Here is a 24,441-nt window from a genome sequence, read left to right on the forward strand (position 1 = left end):
CTTTTCCCTTGCTGCTTTTAATATTTGTTCTTCGTATTTATTTTTTGATAGTTTGACTAATATGTGTCTTGGCTTGTTTCTCCTTGGATTTATCCTGTATGGGACTCTCTGTACTTCCTGCAAGTGATTGACTATTTCTTTTCCCATATTAGGGAAGTTTTCAACTATAATCGCTTCACATAGTTTCTCAGTCCCTTTTTTTTCTCTTCTTCTTCTGAGATCCCTATAATTCAAATGTTGGTGCATTTAATGTTGTTCCAGAGATCTCTGAGACTGTACTCAATTCTTTTCATTCTTTTTTCTTTATTTTGCTCTACTGTATTTATTTCCACTATTTTATCTTCCAGGTCACTTATCTGTTATTCTGCCTCAGTTATTCTGCTATTGATTCCTCTAGAGAAGTTTAAATTTCATTTATCGTGTTGCTCATCATTGTTTATTTACTCTTTAGTTCTTCTAGGTCCTTTTAAAATGTTTCTTGTGTTTTTACCATTCTATTTTCAAGGTTCTGAATCATCTTTTCTATCATTACTCTGAATTATTTTTCAGATAAACTGCCTATTTCCTCTTCATTTGTTTGGTGTGTTGGTTTTTTACCTTGCTCCTTCTTTTGCTGTGTATTTCTCTGTCTTCTCATTTTGCTTATCTTACTGTGTTTTTGTTCTCCTTCTTGCAGGCTGCAGGTTCATATTTCCCATTTTTCTTGGTTTCTGCCCTCATTGTGTAAGGTTTGTTCAGTGGGTTGTGTAGGCTTCTTGGTGGAGGAGACTAGTTCCTGTGTTCTGATGTATAAGGCTGGGTGTTGTCTTTCTGATGGGCAGGTGCACATCCAATGGTGTGTTTTGGGGTGTCTTTGAACTTCTTATGATTATAGGCAGCCTCTCTGCTAATGGATGGGTTTGTGTTCCTGTCTTGGGAGTTGTTTGGCATGGAGTTTCCAGCACTGTAGCTTGTTCATCATTGAGTGGAGCTGGGTGTAGGTTAGAGATGGAGACCTCTTGGTGATTTCTCGTCAATTGATATTACTAGTGGCCAGGAGGTCTCTTGTGGACCAATGTCCTGAACTCAGCTCTCCCCCATCATAGTCTAAGGCCTGAAACCCAGCACTAAGACCCTGTCAGCCACACAGCTCAGAAGAAAAGGAAGAAAAAAATATAGAAAAATAAAATTGAGTTATTAAATTAAAATTTAAAAATTATTAAAATATAAAAAAATGAAAAAGTAATAAAAATGGAAGAGAGCAATCAAACTTATAAATAAATTCACCAATGATAACAAGCACTAAAATTTATACTTAAAAAAAAAAGAAAAAATGGACAGACAGAACCCTAGGACAAATGGTAAAACAAATCTATACAGAAAAAAATCACACAAAGAAGTGTACACATACACACTCAGAAAAAAGAGAAAAAGGAAAAAAAAATATATATATATATATAAAGGAAGAGAGCAACCAAATCAATAAACAAATCTACCAGTTATAATAAGCTCTAAATACTAAACTAAATAACCATAAAACCAGAAACAAATTAGATTCAGAAAGCAAACCTCAAGTCTACAGTTGCTCCCAAATTCTACCACCTCAGTTTTGGGATGATTTGTTGTCTCTTCATGTATTCTACAGATGCAGGGTACATCAAGTTGATTGTGGAGATTTAATCTGCTGCTCCTGAGGTTGCACAGAGAAATTTCTCTTTCTCTTCTTTGTTCACACATTTCCTGGGGTTCATCTTTGGATTTGGCCCTGCCTCTGCATGTAGTTCACCCTCTGGAGTCTGCTCTTCCCCCAGACAGGAGGGTTTTTTTTTTTTTTTTTTTTTTTTTTTTGCGGTACGTGGTCCTCTCACTGCTGTGGCCTCTCCCACTGCGGAGCACAGGCTCCAGATGCACAGACTCAACAGCCGTGGCTCATGGGCCCAGCCGCTCCATGGCATGTGAGATCTTCTTGGACTGGGACACGAACCCATGTTCCCTGCATCAGCAGGCAGACTCTCAACCACTGCGCCACCAGGGAATCCCCAGGAGGGGGTTAAAGGAGTAGCTGATTATGTGTCTCTGGCTCACTCAAGCCAGGGAGGAAGGAGGGGTATGGCATGTATGTCAGAGACCAGTATGACACTGCAACAGCCTGAGGTGTGCCATGTGTTCTCCCACGGAAGTTGTCCCTGGTTAGTGGGACCCTGGTAGTGGTGGCCTGCACAGGCTTCTGGGAGGGGAGGTGTGGATAGTGCTCTGTGCTTGCACACAGGCTTCCTGGTGGCTGCAGCAGCAGTCTTAGAGTTTCATGCCCTTCTCAGTTGTCCATGCTGATAGCCATGTCTCTCACCCATCTGTGGGGCTTATTTAGGCAGTGCTCTGAATCCCCTCTCCTTGCACACCCTGAAACAGTGGTCTCTTGACTCTTAGGCAGTTTCAGAATTTTTCTCAGACTCCCTCCCTGCTGGCTGTGGTATACTAACCCCCTTCAGGCTGTGTTCATGCAGCCAACACCAGTCCTCTCCCTGGGATCTGATCTCCAAAGCATGAGACTCAGCTCCCAGCCCCCACCCACCCCAGTGGGTGAGCAGACAAGTGTCTCAGGCTAGTGAGTGCTGGTCGGCACCAATCCTCTGTCTGGGAATCTCTCTGCTGTGCCCTCGGCACCCTTGTTGCTGTGCTCTCTTCTGTGGTTCTGAAGCTTTGCCCCTGTTCATCTCCCCGTCTCTGCAAGTGAAGGGGATTCCTAGTGTGTGGAAACTTTTCCTCCTTCACAGCTCCCTGCCAGAGGTGCAGGTCCCATCCCTATTCTTTTGTCTCTGGTTTTTCTTTTTCCTTTTGCCTTACCCAGGTACATGGGGAGTTTCTTGCCTTTTGTGAAGTCTAAAGTCTTCTGCCAGCATTCAGTAGGTTTTCTCTAGGAGTTGCTCCACATGTAGATGTATTTTTGATGTATTTATGGGGAAGAAGGTGATCCCCACGTCTTATTCCTCCACCATCTTGGAAGTTCCCTTCTTCAGCTTTATTTAGGTTAAATTGACAAATAAAATTGTAAGATATTTAACTGTACATCATGATGATTTTATAGACTGATACATTGCAAAAGAAATCTTCCCATCTAGTTAACTAACACATCCATTACCCCATCACCTCACATATTTATCTTTTTTTTGGATAAGAACATTTAAATTTTACTCTTTCCAAATTCCATTTTACTATCCAGTGTTATTATTTTTTATGTTCATTAAAGTTACAAAGCAGTAGTCTCTGGCTTCAGTCCCCACTCAGATTTCTATTCACTATAATAATTTTCAGATTGTTTGGCTCTTTTAAAAAATATTTTCATTACATTAAAACAAAAGTAATTATACCATCTTTGTTAATTTTTAAGTTTTAGATATTATTCATTAACTTCTCATCAAAATTATGAGGTATACTCTATCCCCTCCCCTCCCCTCCCCCTTCCCCCTCCATTAAACTTTTGGGTTGAAAAATTATTCAGTACTTACAATTATTATGGTTATGCAAATAACACAGCCATATCATATATTGTGGTTATATTTTTCTTTTTTATAAAATCTTGATTTTTCACAGAAATGAACAATTGTTTTATTTGTTCCTTTGCATATTTTCCATTGTCCCTATGAACCAATTCTCACCCAGAAGCATGAATCACCTTGAAATATGCTTAAACCTATTGATTAATCTCTCAATTTTGTCTTGTTCTTCAAAACGTCCCTTCTGAAGTTTTTGTCCTTCTTCTCCTTTTGGCTATGTTTTCTACCAGCCTGCTGCTACAGATCTTATTCTCAGAACTTTCTTTATCCTTATCATCCTGAGGAATTTCTTTGTCTGTTTTCTGAGTTGTAGCCACTATTTCATGCATGATGGATCTTCTTTGTTAGACGTCTCCCTCACTTTGTTGGAACACATCCCAAATTTTCAGTCATGTGAATTTCTTACAACACACATGCCTGATGATATTCTTCTAATCTCACACGTGAGTAAGTAATAGTTTATATTTTTATGTGGAAAGGGTTCTTAATTTGAATTTTTAGGACATTTTCATGATTGTCACCTTGTTGTTCAGAAAACCTTTCTGAGTCATTTGTTTTACTGTTGGTCATTTCATATCTATAAGTTTTTTCTTTTGTCATAGAGAGTTTTCCCAAATCCCTGCATAGGATGTAGAGGCCAAGCTGCTAGTGTTCTCAGTCAAACTGAGGGAAAGGTTAGTAGTCTCATACTTACTGAATAGAATTTCACTGATTCTGTTTCTTAGTACAGTACCTTTACTTCTTCTGCTGAGCCAATTTTCCTGAGTCCCAAATGTATCTTGTTCTTTTGAGTTGGAGAGAGGAAGTTTTCTATCTTTTCAGGCTGGAATGAGAATAAGGCAGTCTAGGTGAAGTTGTATATTAGTTTTTACTCTTGTTTTCCACCATAACTGCACTGCTATTTTGAAAGATACTTGTTCCTTCTAATGTCTGACTCTTTCTGGGGTTCTGCTATTCAAGTTAGCCTGTTTGAGAATTTCTCCCAACTTCCACCTTCATGTTTAGGCTTCTCTTATCTGCTTAGTCTATTTCCTCTTGTATAACTACATAGTTTTCCAACATTCTTTTGGCTGTGTTCTCCCAGCATGTTGATTTATTCTAAATTTCATTTTAGTAAAGATATCTATCTATATCTATCTATCTATCTATCTATCTATCTATCTATCTATCTATATCTTTATAGCCATGCTATCCACTCTGAAATTGTGTGGTAATGTGTATAATGTCCTTCAGGAATATCCTCACCTCCCTGTGACTGAGTCAGGTGTCCTGCTACCTGATAAGTTACCAGACTATTAACTGATTACATCTTTGTATCCCCAGTTGACTGCAAGCCCTTGAAGAACAGAAATAGTGTCTTTCTCCCCATTATATCCTCAGGTCCTGACACAGTGTCTTGTGTAATATGGGCCCACAATAAGTATTTGTTAATTATCAAATGATTATATTGTGATGTGAACACTACCCTTAACAATCTTAATCATTGTGTTCTTCAGTCAATTTATTAGAACCAGAACTATTCTCATCTGAAACAACTTGAAATGCAGTCAAACCATTTCTCCTTTCATGCTATTCCTCAATAAATTGTCACCATTTTCTGTTAACTATTCAAATGTCAACAAAATATATATTAGGTACTACTCATTCAGATATCTAGCTGGACTAACTACAAAAGGAATTACCCTCTCAGAGTTAAATTTTAGTAAGGGAAATGGGCAAGTACATAAAAAGTGACAATACCATTTATCCATGCTTCCAGTTTTTCATTCATGAAACAAATAAATATTGAAGACATGCCCTGTGCCCAACATTGCTCTAAGTCCTGGGGAGATGGTGGTAAACAGAACATACAAAATCCCTATGATCCTGTGGCTTATGTTGTAGCTGAGGAAAACAGAAAATAGATAAACATATAATCACCCAAATGGTGATAAGTCCTATTGAGAAATATGTAATGGGTAAAGTGATAGAACAGGCAGAGGAGGTTTCCTACTTTATGTGAGCTGGACTACGAAGGTCTCACTGTGAGAGGATGTTGAGCAGGAGCCAAAAGAAGAAAAGAAATGAGTTGTGTGTATTTGGCAAGGAAAAGCATTCTAGGTACTGAGAAGCATGTGCAAAGTGAGCCAGGCTTGTCATCAGAACAATGAGAAAGACTCTAGCCCGAGAGCATTGACAACGCGGTGACCAAAGGCTGAGCTCAGAAATGTAATGGGGCCTGACTACACAGGTACTCAGAAAACTCAAAACTTTGACCCTCTCACTGACTTAGATGAGAAGACTGGATGATTTTGAGTAGAGTCATGAGGAGATCTATCTTATCTTTTTAAAGGATAACTTTTTCCTCAATGGTGCCATCTTGGAAGAAGGGACTGGCACAGCTGTGGGAAAGGCACAAAGCCCTGCTCAGCCCAAAGAGAAATAACCTCAAGCCACTCAGGGAAAACACCCAGGACACAGAAAAAGTTAGACATAAAATATGGGCCAATTAAGTTAATGCAGGATCACCCTTTTTAAAATCCTGAGATTATAGCTCTATGACACCCACTTGCGGACAACTCCCAGCTTCCTTGAGACCAGGGTCTAACTCTCACAGACTCCATGACACAAGATTTGCTGAGTCACAAGATAAAGGAAACATCTGAAACTTTAAGAATTGCTGCACAATATCTATCATTAGATTGCCTACCTTGCACATGTGTGATATCTGAAGACTTCTACATACTGGTTCTAAGTTTAAAAAAGGAAGATAATTATTTGGTACTTAGCCGAATATCTTAAAAATGTTGTAGCCCATTAAGTATAGGAAAGATACGTGGAAAATAATAGTTTCCATAGTTGAAATCTTTTAATAAATCCTCCTTCTATTCTCCTGGCTGGGAAGCCAAAATTCTTCATACTTATATCCCTATATATTCCTACTCAGACTTTGAAACTTTTGATTATTTCTTCAATGCTTCTCTTTAACTCATGCTAGCAATAGGTTGTAGAGTTCAGAACTTACTTCTAGAGACATTTTATTGGTATTTATAAATGTGGGAGAACGATCCACTCAGCATTAAGTTCTGGGACTTTAAAGACTTGAAAAAGAGCATGTGTGTGTGTGTGTGTGTGTGTGTGTGTGTGTGTGTGACACTTTATAATTTTCACTAATTTATATTAACTAATTTCTAGCTTGTTATCTTTTATAGGCATCAACTTTTTTCTCATTTTTACAGTGAATTAGGAGAGGAGGTATATCTAATAATAATAGGGACCAAACAATATTGTTCTGGTTCTTGTGATATTTTTGAGAGAATGGGTGTTTTCTTATATTCTCAGGTCACCTATTGTTACAAATAGACACATACAAAGTTAGTGATTAATTCTCATTCACTTAATATGTGTAATTAACTGTGGTTTAAAATACAAAATAATTATCTCATCACTTTCTTCCTGCTATTGTCTCTGTGTGTACCCGCTGATCTTAACAAGCCACCAGAACAACAGCCCTGTGCCTTCAACACAGACCTACATTGTTCTTCTCATTATAGGCCTATTATCTTTGCAACATAAATAAATCTTTTTCCACACAGAAAAGGCCTCCCTAGAATACTAATAATTCCACATAGAAACACCTGAGTAGAACAGTGGTACAGAACTGCTTTCATGGTTTACTTTGAGTTCAGTAGTAAATGAGACTGCAGTTTCCAAATGAATTCCTTTATTTTATGACCTATCCACTGCAGCCAACTCTGTATCCAAGCCAATTTGCTCATTTGGTTATCGGCTGGTTCAAATAAAGTGAGTAGTCTGTTTGATTTCCATATGGGCTACTTAGCTGTGCCCAGAGAAGTCCTACAACACCCATAAGCTGTATTATAACTGCAGCTGACCATCTTATAGATATACACATGTGGTCACAAGGAAATTAGATTAAATATGAGAATTATAATTACAACTTATTGCATTATTTCCATGTACCAACTTCTGCTCTAATTGATTTACAGAAAAACAAGCAAACAAAAAACACTCTTGCATTCCTTAGAGCAGCCAGCCACCAGAGGAAGATAATATCATATATGAGGAAACAGAGGAACATTAAACAAACTGTCTCAATCCATAAAGCTGGTAAACTGCACAGTTGGGATTTTAACCCAGGCAGTTTGGCTACAATAGTACAATATATGTCTTTAGCAAACCCCCTACTAGTGATGTCCATGAACCTTCTATATGAAAATCAGGATACAACTGGTCTTGAAGAACCTATGTCTTCATTTTCCTCCATTTGACATTTTAAGTGTCCCCTTAGTATCTTAACTAAAGTGTGTTAAAAATTAAAAGAAAATATTTATCAACGTTATTATTTGCAAAATATATGTAAGATACTATTTATTAAATTCAGGTGTCTAAAGTGAGTTGACTACAAGCTGAAGTTGCTTCTTCTATAGGATTTGGGTCACCTAAAATGTGATAAGAGCAGTAAGACTTACATTGAACAGTTATGTATATAGTTTTTTTTTTTTTAATTTTAAATTATTTAAAAGTTAAATAAGTATAATTAATAAGTATATGTAGAAATACTTATTTTAATTCTTTTTATCTGTATCTTTCCACAAAAAAAATGTGCTCTGTGAGAATGGGATTTTTTATATCTTTTAGTCACTGTTGTGTCCATAGTGTAGCCTAAACACTATCATATAGTTAAAACTCAAAAATATTTATTAAATAACTGAGTAAATTCTCTATATAAAATCCCAGAGAGTGATTGGAAACATGTTATTCTTAACCTAATCATTGTGCTCAGAGAATTAGACAATGTAAAAATATGGTTATCCCAGGCTAAGTTATTTATCTTCCCTTGTGATCAGGAAGAAGCAGGTGCTGTTACTGAAAGAAAAGGTGGAACTGAGGCTAGAGATAAAGCCCAAAAAAACCAAGCAAGCAAGTAAGAAACAAACAAAAAACAGTAGCTCTCTAATTTTCTGCTTGGAATTAAATTTCATAAAGATAATTTTTATATGTTTACAAAATATATAGCAATATTTCATCCCATATAAAATTGCAAATATTTTTCTACCCTCCCCATAGGATATACCCATGCCTAGCTATGGTGTATAGATAGCTTGTAGGAGAGCCCCTCTGGATGAACAGACTGCCATTCAGTCAGATTTAGATGTGTCAGCTTGTGATATATATCCAGTGAATTTTGACAAGGATGTCTAATCTGCTGAATACAGTGCAAACCTGACTTCTGCTAAAATAAGTAGAGTTCTGTAAACCTGGATTGTTTACTTTGTATAAGCAGTAAAGCCCAATTCCTGGAAAAATCACAATCAAGTAAAAATATATCCAATTCTTAGCATTTGGTCCAGACATTGCCGGCCAATCAGCATCAATTAGAGATTTTGCTCTCTACATATGGGACAGAGATTGCCATTTTCTGCTTAAAAAAAAAAAAGATATTGCCTTTTCCAACCCTCTTCCTTACCTTACATAGCATAACCTGCATTTTCTGCCTGGTAGTAAAACTTTTCCTCAGCATTCTATCTTTGGACCCACAGTCTTTATTTTCTTTTGAAATAGCAAACTATTCAATAAAGGGCAAAATTGTGTACCTCACCACCAAATGCAATCACAATAAATTTTTATATACAAAATGGAGAAATAGGAAGCAATACACAGTGGTCACCAGCAAGAAACATATTCTCGGCATCAACGGTACATTCTTTTTTGCAATCATATAAGTGGTGGTGGAGAGAACCCATATGCCAATGATTCTGGTTTACCCTGCTCTTACTAGCTAGGGTGTTCTTTTATGCACTGTCCAAATCAGAGTAAGTAGAGTGGCATATTCTTATTTTGAAAATGATACTATTTAGAAGCCTATTTCCTTTTGGATTATTTATAAGCAATTACAGGATGCTTTAAATATTGAGAAATATTGTGCTCCTTTTTGCCAGAACTGGGTTTCTCAATACCAGTCCCTTAACATCCTATGTGGCCATCTATCATCTTCAATCTGAAAGACTCCATTGCTTCATAGTCAGTATTTGATTTCATGTGTAAAGAAGGTGATATTTGAGTGTGCACACAAACCACCAGCCCTCAGGTCAATGGCTTCCACCTTAGTCTCTACCGTAGACTGACATGAAACAACACACTCCCATGAGAAGCAGTGATACTTGGCTTTCTGACACCCAGGACACTTCTACATGGATTTTCTTTATTGGGAGAGAAATTCACAAGGAGACAGTCTAAAAATAAGTCTGGAATTCTCTCCAAACCTCCAGCTTTCTCAAATATCACCATTTCTAGCCTTCTACTTGTCAGCCGTCTGGAAGCACTGAGCAGAGGCATAAAGAATCTTTATAATTCTATATTATAATTATATAATAAAAACTATATATATAATTATAATAGAAACTATATAATTCTCTTATTTTTGCTTTCAGGTAGCCGCTTTATGTCAGAGTCTATTGTATTCCTGTATACCTGTAGTACATTACTGCATTTCACAAAAAGTAACAAACAAAATACAATAACCAGACATTTTTCTACTATGTCCTCTAAACATATATCTTGTAAAAAAAAAAAAAAAACAAACAAAAAACTGTGTAATAATGATGTAAATAAATCTACAAAACTCTACCAAAGTAAATAAAAGAGGAACTGAAGAAATAGAAAAGCCATATTCCTGGATGAGAAGATTTAATGTTATCTGTTTTCCCTGAAGTAATTTATAAATTCAACACAGAACAAATTTTAAAGAAATTGTCAAGCTGACTCTAAAATTCAGCTGGGAGATTAAATGTTAAGAATATCCCAAAAAACCATGAAAAGAAGAATGGTGGATAAATAGTCATACCAGGTATAAACATTTATATAAAATGTATAAACATATATATCAAATTAAAATATAATACAGTAATTAAAACAATTGTCATCACTTGAAGGCAAGACAAAGAGATAAACAGAAGCTTGAAAAACAAAACAGACAGGGAGACCCTCAAGATGGCAGAAGAGTAAGATATTGAGATCACCTTCCTCCCCACAAATACATCAGAAATACATCTACATGTGGGACAACTCCTACAGAACACATACTGAAAGCTGGCAGAAGACCTCACACTTCCCAAAAGGCAAGAAACCCCCCCATGTACCCGGGTAGGGCAAAAGAAACAAGAAAACAATAGAGCAAAAAGAAAAGGGACAGGACCTGCACCAGTGGGAGGGAGCTGCGGAGGAAGAAAAGTTTCCACACACTAGGAAACCCCTTCACTGGTGGAGATGGAGTGTAGCAGGGGGAAGCTTTGTAGCCACGGAGGAGAATGCAGCAACAGGGGTGCAGAGGACAAAGTGGAGAGATTCCCGCACAGAGGATGGGTGCCTAACAGCACTCACTAGCCCAAGAGGATTCTCTGATTGCCCTGCTGGGGCAGGTGGGAGCTTGGAGCTGAGGCTCAGGCCTCAGAGGTCAGATCCAGGGAGAGGACTGGGGTTGGCTAAGTGAACACAGCCTAAAGCGGGCTAGTGCACCACAGCTGGCCTGGAGGGAGTGTGGGAAAATCTCTGGAACTGCCTAAGAGGAAAGACAACATTGTTTTGGGGTGTGCAAGGAGAGGGGATTCAGAGAACCATCTAAAGGAGCTCCAGAGATGGGCGTGATCTGCAGCTATCAGCATGGACACCAGAGATGGGCATGAGACACTAAGGCTGCTGCTGCAGCCACCACGAAGCCTGTGTGCAAGCACAGGTCACTATCCACACCTCTCCTCCTGGGAGTCTGTGCAGCCCGCCACTGCCAGAGTCCCATGACCCAAGGGAAACTTCCCCAGGAGAACAAATAGCATGCCTCAGGCTGTTGCAATGTTTTACTGGCCTCTGCAGCCACAGGCTCACCCTGCATACCCCTCCCTCGTCCTGGGCATGAGTGAGCCAGAGACCCTAATCAGCTGTTCCTTTAACCCCGTCCTGTCTGGGTGGGGAAGAGATACTGTCAGGTGACCTACATGCAGAGGTGGGACCAACCCAAAGATGAACACCAGGAGCTGTGCAAACAAAGAAGAAAAAGGGAAATTTCTCCCAGCAGCCTCAGAAGCAGTGGATTAAATCTCCACAATCAACTTGATGTACCCTACATCTGTGGAATACCTGAATAGACAGCTAATCAACCCAAAACTGAGGCGGTGGACTTTGGGAGCAAATGTAGACTTGGGGTTTGCTTTATGCATCTAATTTATTCCTGGCTTTATGTTTATCTTAGTTTAGTATTTATTATGATTTGTAGATTTGATTATTGATTTGGTTGCTCTCTTCCTCCTTTTTCTTTTTTATATAGAGGTATATATATTTTTCCTTTTTCTCTATTTGTGAGTGTGTATGTGTATGCTTCTTTGTGTGATTTTGTCTGTATAGCTTTGATTTTACCATTTGTCCTAGGATTCTCTCTGTCTGTTTTTTGGGGTTTCTTTTTTAGTATAGATTTTAGTGCTTGTTATCATTGATGGATAATTTTTTGGTTTGGTGGCTCTCTTCTTTCTTTCTTTTTTTTATTACTTTTTAATTTTTTAAAATAATTATTTTTTATTTTAATTATTTTGCTTTATTTTATTTATTATTTTTTTCTTTCTTTTTTTTATTACTTTTTAATTTTTTAAAATAATTATTTTTTATTTTAATTATTTTGCTTTATTTTATTTATTATTTTTTTCTTTCTTTTTTTATACCTTTTCTTTTGAGCCATGTGGCTGACAGGATCTTGCTACTCCAGCTGGGTGTCAGGCCTGTGCCTCTGAGGTGGGAGAGCTGAGTTAAGGAATTGGTCAACCAGTGACCTCTTGGCTCCACATAATATCAAATGGTGAAAGCTCTCCCAGAGATCTCCATTCGAACGCTAAAAGGCAGCTCTATTCAACAGCCAGCAAGCTACAGTGCTGGACATCTTATGCCAAACAACTAATCAGACAGGAAAACAATGCCGCCCATTAGAACAGAGACTGTGTAAATTCATAATAAGGTCACAGACACCCTAAAACACACAACTGGACATGGCCCTGCCCACCAGTAAGACAAGATCCAACCTCATCTACCAGAACATATGCACTAGTCTCCTCTACCAGGAAGCCTACACAACCCACTGAACCAACTTTAGCCACTGGGGGAAGACACCAAAAACTATAAAAACTACGAAAGTGCAGCCTGAAAAATGAAGACCACAAATACAGTAAGTGAAGCAAAATGAGAAGACAGAGAAACACACAGCAGATGAAGTATCAAGCTAAAATCCTACCACAGCAAACAAATGAAGAGTAAATAGGCAGTCTACCTGAAAAAGAATTCAGAATAATGATAGTAAAGATTTTCCAAAATATTGGAAATAGAATGGAGAAAATACAAGAATCGTTTAACAAAGACCTAGAAGAACTAAAGAACAAACAAACAATGATGAACAACACAATAAATGAAATTAAAAATTCTCTAGAAGGAATCAATAGGAGAATAACTAAGGTAGAAGAACGGATAAGTGACCTGGAAGATAAAATAGTGGAAATAACTACTGCAGAGCAGAATAAAGAAAAAAGAAAGAAAATAATTAAGGACAGTATTAGAGACATCTGGGACAAAATTAAATGCACCAACATTCGAATTATAGAAGCTCCAGTAGAAGAGAAAAACAAAGGAACTGATAAATTATTTGAAGAGATTATAGTTGAAAACTTCCCTATATGAGAAAGGAAATAATCAAGTCCAGGAAGTGCAGAGAGCCCCATACAGGATAAGTCCAAGGAGAAACATGCCAAGACACATATTAATCAAACTATCAAAAATTAAATACAAAGAAAAAGTATTTAAAACAACAAGGGAAAAACAACAAAATTATACAAGGGATTCCCCATAAGGTTAACAGCTGATCTTTCAGCAGAAACCCTGCAAAGCAGAAGGGAGTGGCAGGACATAATTAAAGTGATGAAAGGGAAAAATCTACCACCAAGATTACTATATGCAGAAGGATCACATTCAGATTTGACAGAGAAATTAAAACTTTTACAGATAAGCAAAAGCTATGAGAATTTAGCAATAACAAGACCAGCTTTACAACAAATACTAAAGGAACTTCTCTAGGCAGGAAACACAAGAAAAGGAAAAGACCTACAATTACAAACCCAAAAATATTAGGAAAATGGTAATATGAACATACATATCGAAAATTACCTTAAATGTAAATGGATAAAATGCTCGAACAAAAAGACATAGACTGGCTGAATGGATACAAAAACAAGACCCACTTGTTTTTGTCTTGTATATATGCTGTCTACAAGAGACCCACTTCAGACCTAGGGACACATATAGACTGATAGTGAGAGGATAGGAAAAGATATTGCATGCAAATGGAAATCAAAAGAAAGCTGGTGTAGCAATTCTCATATCAGACAAAATAGACTTTAAAATAAAGACTATTAGAAGAGACAAAGAAGGACACTACATAATGATCAAGGGATCGATCCAAGAAGAAGATATAACAATTGTAAATATTTATGCACCCAACATAGGAGCACCTCAATACATAAGGCAAATACTAACAGCCATAAAAGGGGAAATCAAGAGTAACACAATCATAGCAGGGGATTTTAACACCCCATTTCACCAATGGACAGATCATCCAAAATGAAAATAAATAAGGAAACACAAGCTTTAAATGACACATTAAACAAGATAGACTTAATTGATATTTATAGGACATTCCATACAAAAACAAGAGAATACACTTTCTTCTCAAGTGCTCATGGAACATTCTCCAGGATAGATCATATCTTGCATCACAAATCAAGTCTTGATAAATTTAAGAAAATTTAAATCATATCAAATATCTTTTCTGAACACCAAACTTGGTGACTAGAAATCAATTAGAGGAAAATATCTGGAAAACATCCAAACACTTGGAGGCTAAACAATACACTACTCATAAGCAAGAAATCACTGAAGAAGTCAAAGAGGAAATCAAAAATACCTAGAAACAAATAACAATGAAAACATGACAACCCAAAACCTATGGATGCAGCAAAAGCAGTTCTAAGAGGGAAGTTTATAGCAATACAATCCTACCTTAAGAAACAGGAAACATCTCGAATAAACAACCTAACCTTGCACCTAAAGCAATTAGAGAAAGAAGAACAAAAAAAACCCAAAGTTAGCAGAAGGAAAGAAATCATAAAAATCAGATCAGAAATAAATGAAAAAGAAATGAAGGAAACAATAGCAAAGATCAATAAAACTAAAATCTGGTTCTTTGAGAAGATGACCAAAATTAATAAGCCATTAGCCAGACTCATCAAGAAAAAAGGGAGAACATTCAAATCAATAGAATTAGAAGGCAGAAATACAAAGGATCATGAGAGATTACTACAAGCAACTATATGCCAATAAAATGAACAACATGGAAGAAATGGACAAATTCTTACAAAAGCACAAATTTCTGAGACTGAACCAGAAAGAAAGAGAAAATAGAAACAGACCAATCACAAGCACTGAAATTGAGATTGCAATTAAAAATATTCCAACAAACAGAAGTCCAGGACCAGATGGCTTCACAGATGAATTCTATCAAACATTTAGAGAAGAACAAACACCTATCCTTCTCAAACTCTTTCAAAATATAGGTGAGGAAGGTTCACTGCTAAACTCATTCTACGAGGCTACCATCACCCTGATACCAAAATAAGACAAAGGTGTCACAAAGAAAGAAAAGTACAGGCCAGTATCACTGCTGAACATTGATGCAAAAATCCTCACATTAACAATTTGAAAAAGAAAAATTGTTTGATCATCTCAATAGATGGAGAAAAAGCATTTGACAAAATTCAACACTGATTTATAAAAAAAAAAAACAAAAACAAAAAACCTCCAGAAAGTAGGCATAGATGGAACTTATCTCAGCACAATTAAGGGCATATATGACAAATCCACAGCCAATATCATTCTCAATGCTGGAAAACTGAAACCATTTCCTCTAAGATCAGCAACAAGCAAGATTTTTCACTCTCACCACTATTATGCAACATAGTTTTGGAAGTTTTAGCCACAGTAGTTAGGGAAGAAAAAGAAACAAAAGAACCCAAATCTGAAAAGAAGAAGTAAAGCTGTCACTGTTTGCAGATGACATGATACTATACCTAGAGAATCCTAAGTATGCTACCAGAAAACTACTAGAGCTAATCAATGAATCTGGTAAAGCTGTAAGATATAAAATTAATGCACAGAACTCTCTCGCATTCCTATACACTAATGATAAAAAATCTGAAAGAGATATCAAGGAAACACTCCCATTTACCATTGCAACACAAAGAATAAAATACCTAGGAATAAACCTACCTAAGTAGACAAAAGACCTGTATGCAGAAAATTATAAAACACTGATGAAAGAAATTAAATATGATACAGACAGATGGAGACATATACCATGTTCTTGGATTGGAAGAATCAACATTGTGAGAATGACTATACTACCCCAAACAATCTACAGATTCAGTGAAATCCCTATCAAACTATCAATAGCATTTTTCACAGAACTAGAACAAAAAATTTTACAATTTTTATGGAAACACAAATGACCCCAAATAGCCAAAGCAACCTTGAGAAAGAAAAATGGAGCTGGAGGAATCAGGCTCCTGGACTTCAGATTCTACTACAAAGCTACCGTAATCAAGACAGTATGGTACTGGCACAAAAACAGAAATACAGGTCAATGGAACAGGATAGAAAGCCCACAGATAAACCCATGCACATATAGTCACCCTATTTTTGTTAAGGATGCAATAATATACAATGGAGAAAAGACAGCCTCTTCAATAAGTGGTGCTGGGAAAACTGGACAGTTACATTAAAAGAATGAAATTAGAACACTCCCTAACACCATACACAAAAAGAAACTTAAAATGGATTAAAGACCTAAATTCAAGGCCAGACACTATAAAACTCTTATGGGAAAACATAGGCAGAGCACTCTATGACATAAATTACAGCAACATTCTTTTTGTCCTACCTCCTAGAGAAATGGAAATAAAAACAAAAATATACAAAGGGACCTAATGAAACTTAAAAGCTTTCAGCAAAGGGAACCATAAACAAGATGAAAAGACAACCCTCAGAATGGGAATAAATATTTGCAAGTGAAGCAACTGACAAAGGATTAACCTCCAAAATTTACAAGCAGCTCATGCAACTTAATATCAAAAAAATAAAGAACCCAACAAAAAATGGACAGAAGACCTAAATATACATTTCTCCAAAGAACATATGCAGATTGCCAACAAACACATGAAGAATGCTTAACATCACTAATCATTAGAGAAATGCAAATCAAAACTACAATGTGGTATCACCTCACACCAGTCAGATTGGCCATTATCAAACAATCTACAAACTATAAATGCTAGAGAGGGTGTGGAGAAAAGGGAACTTTCTTTCACTATTGGTGGGAATGTAAATTGATACAGCCACTATGGAGAACAGTGTGGAGGTTCCTTTGAAAACTAAAAATAAGACTACCATACGACCCAGCAATCTCACTACTGGGCATATACCCTGAGAAAACCATAATTCAAAAAGAGTCATGTACCAAAATGTTCATTGCAGCTCTATTTACAATAGCCAGGACATGGAAGCAACCTAAGTGTCCATCAACAGATGAATGGATAAAGAAGATGTGGCACATATATACAGTGGAATATTATACAGCCATAAAAAGAAACGAAATTGAGTTACTTATAGTGAGGTGAATGAACTCAGAGTCTGTCATACAGAGAGCAGTTAGTCAGAAAGAGAAAAACAAATACCATATGCTAACACATATATATGGAATCTAAAAAAAAAAAAAAGGTTCTGAAGAACCTAGGATCTGGACAGGAATAAAGTTGTAGACATAGAGAATGGACTTGAGGACACGAGGAGGGGTAAGTGTAAGCTGGGACGAAGTGAGAGAGTGGCATGGGCTTATATATACTACCCAATGTAAAATAGATAGCTAGGGTTAAGCAGCCGCATAGCAGAGGGAGATCAGCTCAATGCTTTGTGACCACCTAGAGGCGTGGGATAGGGAGAGTGAGAGGTAGATGCAAGAGGGAGGAGATATGGGGATATATGTGTATGTATAGCTGATACACTTTTATATAAAGCAGAAACTAACACACCATTGTAAAGAAATTATACTCCAATAAAGATGTGAAGAAAAGCAGACCTAAGCATTCATGTTTAAAATATAACCAAATTGACCTTTCAAAGACATAGGACGTACTTTTTAATAGATAGTGTTAGGACAATGGTCTATCTACTTGGAAAAAAAGAAATATGAATTGTAACTTATATATAAATATATATAATTCTAGTTGCTCTAAAGAGCTAGAAATAAAATATCGTACTTAATATTGTATAAAGGAAGGGAGCAAATGTTAAGCCCGTGTTGTCACTGGTTTGAACCCCTTAGAAAATACCAAAACACTTGGTAACACATTGCAAGGAATCTATCTTTCTAACTCAGGGCCTTGCCCCTCTCGGCACCTCAAACCAGTTTCACATTTCAGAATCTGTCTCTTGCAATATTGCTCAGGGTTTTGCACCCCTGGATAAAAGGGTGTAGAGGATATTAAGAATTACAAACTCCAGGTACTGTAGCACTGTTAGAGCTCTCTTTTTCTCTGTCTCTAATGCTGCTTAACCCTTTGTGTCAGCATCATTTTCTCCTGAGGTGGGTGCCCTTCTTTTCATTCCAGCAAATAAGAAGTTCTGGATTTTATTCGTATATTGTAGTGATCCTAGATGATAAAATATTATTTTTCAATGTCTTGAGTATATAAAATGCCTGGAAAGAATGCATATTTCCCTAGTTCAGATCCATTGTTTTACCTTAATTTATCATTGAGATCTGGTACAGGGTAGCTAGATCTACACCTATATATCTATATCTATATATCTATCTGTCTATATAGATATCTATATTGATATGTCTATATCTATGTATATCTCTATGTCTGTATATCTATTCTACATCCATATTTATATATTATATATATATATATAATATATATATATATATATAAAATAAAAACATAAAATCTCAGTAAACCAGAACTGTTCATTTAGCCTTCAGGTTTGAGGGCTGTCCATCTTGTCTGGTTTGGTCAGCCTGCTGCATGCATCTCTCACCTTCCTTCCAGCCTCGGCAGGCTCTTTCCATGGTCCTGGCAGAAGCACAAGATGGCAAGAGGAAAGACACAAGGCTTCTCTGGGCTTGGGATTAGATTCAGCACTCTCTCCCTCAAGTCTCACTTTATTGATATAAGCCCTTCACATGGTCAAGCCCAAAGTCAAGGTACAAGGAGGTTAAAAAAAACACACTTCTTCAAGATCCCTCTCGCAGATGGACATACACAGATCACATGGCAAACAGTAAGAATCAAGGAGGAGTGAAAAACTGGAGCCAGTAATGCCACCTACCACAGAAAATAATAACTGTCTTCACTGAGATTCAAGTTCACCCCTGTGGGCTTGGGAGTAGAGTCTGTTATCAGAAGACAGAAGGAAACGGAGCTTATAGAGATAATACTCAGAGGGCCACATTCCAGATCATATGTTTAAACATAAAAAAAAGATTATTACTTTTAAAGACAGGTTTAAGAATATTCATATGAAATATTTAAACAAGAGATGTACTTCATTGCTAACATGTACAGAGGTCCACAGCTGCCTTGTTCTCAAGTTTCATCTTCTTCCTCCTAGAGCTTAGAGTGTACTCTGTGGTATCAGAAATGAGTAAACATCAACCACACAACTTGCTTCAGGCAGAAAGAATATTGAATGTATTACCCAGAAAGTGCCCAAGGGTTCATATATCTATTCAGCTAACTCAAACTGGAAGTCATTTTTCTCACTGAAGGGAGAGTAGTATAAACTCTTCTGCTACAGGGCTTGCAGAGAATACAGATGAACAAGAGAATAGGTGGAAAGCTGTACTATCCCAAAAATGGAAAAAAAGTGACATTCCTCAGTCATTATACTTTCAGCCTTTTTCACTGGGTAGAAGTTCAATCTAACAATACAGTAGAATGAATTTTAATCAACTGTGACCTCATTATTTCTATGAGTGAAAAAATGTACTCAATAAATATTTTCTCAACAAAATGCAGAAAGCAATGTAGAGAGAATATTCTTAAAATAGTAATAGTAAAAGCTTAACACAGGGAAATGAACCCAAAACAGAAATGTAAAGGGACAGAATAGTGTGGGAAGAACATACAAGTATCAATAAAAGGAAAAATACAGAGAAATATGTACTACAGTTCATCATCATAAAGGAGCCAGAGTTAACCTAGGATTCTATTGTATAATACTGCCTTTCAAATATATATATTATATATATATAAAGAATATATACATATATATTCTTAAGGAATATCACCTTAAAATGTTTATAGTTCTTATTAGTTTTAAATACACAATTATTTTGTTATATTTTGTGATATCCTATAGGAACCGCTCCATTTGTTATCAATAGATTATTAGATTATAGGTTATTAATAAATGTGTTGTTATTAATAGCCCAGTTGGAAACATAATGTTAGTTAACAGTATAGACTGAACAGCCAGGCAGCCTGGTTTTATGTCACCATTCTACCACTTACCTCTGAGTAGAAGCAGATAAGTTATGTAACTTCTCTGTGGTTTAGTGTCTCCTTTGTAAAATGTGTAGATAATGAGGGTATCTTCGCATAGTATTTCTATGAGTGCAAAACACTTAAGTTGGAGCTTGGAAGGTATCTGATGAATTATAAGAATTAAATTAAGTATAGAAAAAATAATATCATTATTATTAATAATATGAAGATTTTTATATTGAGAGTGAAACAAGAAAGTCCACCCACCTCTTGCAGGAAAATATGTCTTACATAGCTTATTCTCAAAGAGCTTTGCAATAAATTGTAAAAGGCTCTTAGTGATAATTTCCCACCGTGTGTCTATGAACCTACATAGACATGAAGCAAATAGTCAAACTGACATAATCAGGACTCTTCCTCTCTTTCTAAGATCTCATACCATTTTACTTATGCAAATAGCTCAAAAATTTTTAATGATTCAAAATTAAAAATGGTAAAAATGACCTATATTCTTTACATAATGCTTTTTTATTTAAAATGAAAATACAATAGCCTCTTACAGAATGTTTGATGCTTTGTCCCTCTTGCCTGAGTTTTATATAAGATCTAGACTACTCAGCACACTGTGTGTATATCCACAATTTCCATATATAATTATCCTACAAGGCTCTGCTTGATCTGGCCCCACCTACTTTCACAATGTATTTGGAGCTCTGGTCCCCTCATTTGATAAACTCTACCCACCTTGGTATTTCTGTTGCACTCTAACATTTTGGGTTCATTTTTTTCATAGATTTTTGCCCTGCTCCCACTACATGGAATGTTTCTTCTGCTGATACTTGCATGGTTGTTGTCTTCCTGAATTTAGTGTTCAAATTAAATGTATCTTTCTCAGAGGGAATACGCCTCTATTAATCAGTATGTTAGTATGTTTTAGTTGGTATTAGTCAGTTTGTGTTGATGCAGGTAACATTCACTTCAAATCAGATTGCCTTAAATAATTTTTAAAATGTATTTTATATAAAAGCCAATCTGCAGATACAAATAAGTTTCAAAATTGATTGACTGAGTAGCTTAATGATATCAGGGGAAATCTACATTCAATCTTTCTCTCCACTACACCATCAATCAACTAGCTTCTTCCTGACTTGTTTCATTTCTGACTATAGAATGGCTTCAAGTAAAATATTTTCCTGTTCACGTCACTATGTATGAGACAAAGAACTTTTCAACCTTTTACTCACCCATGAAATAAAGTCCTTTCTTTCTATCTAATTGGATAAACTTAGGCCATGTTACCAGCGACCTGCACAGTCAACAGAGGAGTGTGTGTTGATTGACTATGGCTCTGAATGGAATCATCTTCCCTCTGACAAGATTTTGCATGGTGTCAGGAGGTTGGACACATAACGACTGTGGTTATGTTGAGATGGAGTGAGAGAAGAGTGAATGTTGGATAGGCAACCAAAAAATATCATCCAATTTATGTTAAACACTCCTAACCATTCACTTTCCATCAGATTCCTATATTTTAGTTTCTTCATACCACTTAGTAATATTTTTATTCACTGACTTATTTTATTTATCCTTTATACCCCTACTAATTGTAAGCCTATTGACAAAAAGGAAAAAAATATATAGTATTTTTCCTACTATACTCCTAGATATCCCTAGAATAGTTTTGGCTCAAATACACAATCAGTGAATAGTGGTGAAATTAATTTATCTATTATTCAATAAGCTAATGAGCAAAGGAATTCTTGGGAAAAAAATAATGGTACAAATGAGAAGGTCGTTATCTTAAATTCCAATTCTTTCTGTGTTAATGTGCATTTATACATGTTTATGTGTCTGCATAAATTAAAGAGCCATAATTCTTTCCTTTTCAACATTCCTTTTGTGGCTGTTATGTAAACTTGGCCTGTGTCAGTAACTAATCATGACCTACAAACATTAGTGTTGACTCAAAAATGATTCAATTCTCACAGGAAGTAATTTAAACATCAAGAGAACTGATTACATTAGGAGATTATTTCCAGGATGAATGTGAAACTGTCCCTCATCACAGACATGAATGAAGCCAACTTGCCCACATTGCACGGGGATACACAGTACACTCTTGTCTTCAATCCATTGAATGAAGAGGAAAGAGTCACCATAGCTCCAAAAATATACTATACATTCTAACCAAAGATATTAAGAATATTTTAGATTCCACCAGGGAAAAATAATAAAACATAAATAGAAATAAATTATGGTATTATTTAATTAATGGGGAAGTTCAATATGCTCTAGAGAAAATTGATTACAATAAATAGAGCATCTTATTCTTACAGTGCATTGTAGTGTATATAAATCAAGGATTTTTCCTCAAAGAAAAACAGTCACTAATTCCTTTAAACTGTACCTACCAGTCTCATTAGACTAATACTTGACTCGGATGCTTCATTATCTTGGCAGGCGCTATGTTACTGGGCTTCTCTGCCCCACACTCCTTCTCTCTGAGACCCTCCTCCTTCGGCTTGCATGACATCCTTGACCTCCTGCTTCTCCTCACAGCATCTAACCTTGACTCTTACGTCTCCCTCATGACGTCTTCTTCTAACAATTACATCCTAACTGTCGAGGGTTCTCAGAACTTTTTCAACATAATTATCTCCAAGCATGACATTCATAAAGTATTTACTTATTTCTCCTAAAAGTACTCGTCTTTACATAGTTGACCTCTCGTTCAGTGGCACAGTCATCCAATATGCTTCTCTAGCTGGGATACTTGGGTTCACTGTTCACTCATCCTTCTTCCTTTCTTGTCACACCTATTTAATCCCAAATCCCACCCTCTGTGTCTCCAGAGTATATTCAGTTCTGTGCTCTCCGTCACAATCCTACCTCAGATCTAATGAACACTGTCATTTATCTCTACTTTGAGGTTCCTCCACAGTTCTCTACCCAATGTTACTGTTTCCCACACAGCCAACGGACTGAGACTCTCATCTCAAAATCATTTTTTATACTTCTTTCAAAATATATCTCGAACAAGATAGAGTAAAAATTTGAAGTTAACTAATCATGTCAGATTTGTGCTAGGTTTTCCCAATAGTTTCATATTCTTAGGGTATGAAATGTACCAACTCTGGATTGTAGAAGGTGTTCAAAAATAAATGTTTTGCCACATCTCTAGAGAGTAATGATCAATATGGTAGAATTCACTTTACAGAAAAAATAATACATGATGATTTTAATGATAAATTCTTCCTATGCAACTGATTCTTTTGTAATCCTCCTAATGCAATATATTTTTGTCATGCCACTCACCTACGCAAAATTTCAATTTCTTTTTTTTTTTTTTGCTTCTAATGTCATGTCCAAATGAGTTAATTATTCAAAACACTGCAATTTTGTCCCACCTTATCTTTTGAACCATATCCTCTTCAACTCCCCTATAAAACATCTGGTTTAATAAATGTCTTTTTTGGAAACCCCAAAATACCTTGCACACTCTTGACTTTGCACTTTTGCTCTTCTAATCACTTTTGCATGTCATGTTGTCACCATTCAATTTCATCCTTCAAACCCTGTTTATATTTCCAGGCCTAAGTCAAATCCCACCATTTTCCATGAAGTCATCCCAGAACTGTTTAGTGCCTTGGGCATATATCTCCACTGAACTCTGAGAATTATCACTTGATGTTGTTATTTGTTAACTAATTGCACACTGGTTCATGCAATCTTCCAACTTTTTGTTACAATATTTCAATTTAAATATCATTTTTTGACTATGTCACCATATTTTGTTCCTGATGGTAGACTGTATGTCTTAATTACTTATACACTGCCTTCCATGCTTTATAATGACCTTGAATTTTATTTTGAAGATAAAGATTTAACTCAGTTATCACATTACCGAATCCCTCATGTTCCCATGTTTTATTTATACTCCAGTAACACGAAAGACCAGTTTTGAAATATTGTTAGATTGTTTTCCAAAAGATACATTTAGGGCTTCCCTGGTGGAGCAGTAGTTGAGAGTCCTCCTGCCAATGTGGGGGACACTGGTTTGTGTCCTGGTCTGGGAAGATCCCACGTGCCACGGAGCAGCTGGGCCCGTGAGCCATGGCCGCAGAGCCTGTGCGTCCGGAAGCTGTGCTCTGATTATGATGGCCATTCTGACTGGTGTGAGATGGTAGCTCATTGTAGTTTTGATTTGCATTTCTCTAATGATTAATGATGTTGAGCATTCTTTCATGTGTTTGTTGGCAGTCTGTATATATTCTTTGGAG

The sequence above is a fragment of the Neophocaena asiaeorientalis genome, unplaced genomic scaffold (assembly GCF_003031525.2).
Source record: "Neophocaena asiaeorientalis asiaeorientalis breed wild unplaced genomic scaffold, Neophocaena_asiaeorientalis_V1.1 scaffold169, whole genome shotgun sequence".
NCBI classification, from domain to species: domain Eukaryota; kingdom Metazoa; phylum Chordata; class Mammalia; order Artiodactyla; family Phocoenidae; genus Neophocaena; species Neophocaena asiaeorientalis.